This window comes from Streptopelia decaocto, assembly GCF_964273445.1.
Source record: "Streptopelia decaocto genome assembly, chromosome: 5".
Classification (NCBI taxonomy): domain Eukaryota; kingdom Metazoa; phylum Chordata; class Aves; order Columbiformes; family Columbidae; genus Streptopelia; species Streptopelia decaocto.
In genome coordinates this window covers 69911370-69914306 of record NC_138659.1, presented here as the reverse complement: position 1 = coordinate 69914306, position 2937 = coordinate 69911370, and the positions used below count along the sequence as shown (strand labels likewise).

At 37.1% G+C, this 2937-nt stretch overlaps 1 protein-coding gene across 1 annotated transcript in view; it reads right to left on the bottom strand.

Annotated features, from left to right (window-relative positions):
- Positions 1-2937, bottom strand: part of DOCK1 (dedicator of cytokinesis 1) — a 273982-nt gene that overhangs the window by 179644 nt on the left and 91401 nt on the right. The gene's annotated exons all lie outside the window — the stretch shown is intronic.

Sequence of the window (2937 nt, the reverse complement as noted above, 5' to 3'; positions counted from 1 at the left end):
CTGTACGCAGCTAAATATCACTCTTGTTTTAAAGCCTTTTGGGGGTTCGGTTTATTGTCTTTAACCAACAAAAAAAGGAAGCAAGCCTTATGTTTGCAATGGTGTTCAGTTTTACAAATCCACGTTGATCGGGGAGTGCAGTTTTCAGCACATAAATCCTGGACAAAGCACAATTTTTCACGTGGTCCGAGACCATGAATCATCTCTAAGATGTGACTATGTGTATATTTGCCTTCATGCGATGTAGACTTCAACCAAGCTCTCACATTTTGACAACACACCGTCATTTCTAATTTAGCTGTGTCCTCCTCTGCAGACAAACCACGTTTGCTGCTCATCTCCAAAAACCTCCCAAAAATCAGGACGAGCCTTTAACCCCCCCGAGCTGACAGGGTCAAAGTTACGGGACAATCACCTGCCCTACATCTCACTTTTAGTCTTTCGGTACCCAAAAGGTCTAAATGACACGTTCTGGCAACAACCCCCCAAACAGAACCATGAAAAACTCTACACATTGTTGGCATTTGCCAGCATTTACTATCTTTTTGTAACGTAGTCTTTGGAAAACCTCTACACTGTTGGAGAAGGCACCAGAAAAACTTAAAGCACGCGTCACGCTTTAAAACCTCTTTGGAAGGAGCAGTAATTTTAAATGCTATTTATTTACAAAGCTTCTCAGATGGGCTTCCCAACACATTATAATTTATATCTCAATCTATTAATCATAGTTGCTAACACATAGATATGAACCAATTTGCCCCTTTTTTTATATTAAATGACACTTACAATTTTGCTCCAAATTATAAACAGCAACTGTTTTCCTTTAAGTATTTGTCACTGTCATTAAACTTGCATCTGGAATGACCAGTTCTGGAAGAATCTCTTGTGATAGAAGTAGCCGGGAAGCAGGAATATTTAAGTATTTCAGATCATTTGAGTCATAGTTTCATGTGACAAACCGGTTTACTAAGAATTGGGTTTGAAATTGTACACCCTGCAGCATCAGGAAGATACAAATTCTTCAGCCTTTAGGTAGAAGAAATGCAATCGTTGGCAGAAGAGTTTGCACACACTGAAAATTTAAGTGCTTTCATTCACACTATTTCTCCTCTTAGCTCAGCAGCGAATCCATCACTGCAAGAAATCTCGAGGAAAATAACTTATTTCCCTCCCCCAAAGCAAAGAGCAAGAAGTGAAAATGGGAACAGAAAGGCAGAAGATGTCTATGCCCACCTCACAGTGAATCTCAGCGTGTTTGAATGAAAAGAGTCCCCTTTGCAGTGAACCTTCAAGAGGGCTACGAGTTCTTGTACGTAAGCAAACGATATCCTGAAATACTTTTGGGGAAGCTGAAGGATGAGAAAAGGTGATCCTGTGTCCCAGGAAGGAAGTGCAATTGTTTTGTTTGGGAAAACAAACATGTTTCATGTATTTTATACCATTTTTAATTGAGAATATAAACCTGTTTATGAGGCAGCCCACCCTACATGTTTTAGAAACCCAAACAAGAAAAAATATATATTTTTTTTTCCTAAAAAGAAATATCAAATACGGACATAATAAGGAAACACAACGGTATTGAGCATTATTTTACGATAGTGTCAATAATTAATGAACTCATCCATGCCTAGTGTTGGGGTTTTTTTGGAAAGAAACTAAATCAAGGCTCTATCTCTCAGTGGCAATCAATTCCAAATCGTTAGTGTCACCCAATCAGTAGCTTTTCCCATCAACCCGTTCCGAACATTCTGGAGCGCGGGGACGAACCTGAACTGTATTTCTGTGCGGTTACCGACTCACGCAGAGACCAGATTCCCTAATTATTCCAAATGACAGAGGGAAATATCGAAAGAGCTATAGGCGGAAGTTCTCACGGCGTGTTCTGTACATGGCCAGGCTATTTTCTTAACAAGTTGCAAATTTTTAATTTTTTACATTTTTTTAAAAACTGGAAAAGCTAAACATACATATAGTCTTGCTTAAAATTACATATGGTGTTCTATCGTACCATACGATGTAATTTGTAATAAAATGTTTTTGCAAGTGTGTAAAATGTATCATATTGTATTACATTTAGAATCACTCAGGCTCAGGTTAGACACTGAGAGAAAAACCCTCATTCTTTAGAGCTTTTAGTTCAATGTGACTGACAACGCTATTTTCACCCTAACGTAGAAGATCTTATAAAATGAGGTGATAACGAAGAAAAAGCATCTTCACTTTCAATGTGCCACATAATGTAGCTTTGCCGAGTTCACTGACAGTACCATGCACTTTCATACACTAATTTGCTATATGCACTTTCCTCCCATATCATGCTTTAAAATACTTTTTAGTCAATAAATACTGCGGTGATTTTATATTACTTGCTATCTTCTGAGTCCGTATGATTTCCATGAAGCAACAGTTACATCCTTTGTTTTAGAGCTATTAGGAAACACTATTCATGTGGGTATCACTTGTTTTCTTAAAGAAAAAAACAGTCACTGTAAAAATAGTTTAAAAATCAGGATAAAGTGAAAAAAAAATCACGATTAAAACTGAAAAATCCTACCATTGGTACAAAGTGTTTGCTTTTTCTTAAGATGCAAAACCACCGCCTATGACTTTAATTTCACTCTCTTTTAAAGGTTAAACACTTTTTCAAAATCAGATAGGTTCATTTTTCATCAACAATTTCAAATCAAGTACACCGTTAGATCACATTTCTTCAGCATCTGTATAACAGCACATATTATATATTGCTACTGGAATTTGTTAACTGGATTGCCACTAAAAATATAACTGCTATACCGACGCAATTCTGTTCTAGTAGAACGGAACGGACTGCGGGAAACAATTTTTAGTATTATTCCAGCATAAAATACAACCGTGACTTATTAAAGTAACTGGAGTGGTAGGAATCTGCTCTCTGTTTATTTAGGTGAACGCAGCTTG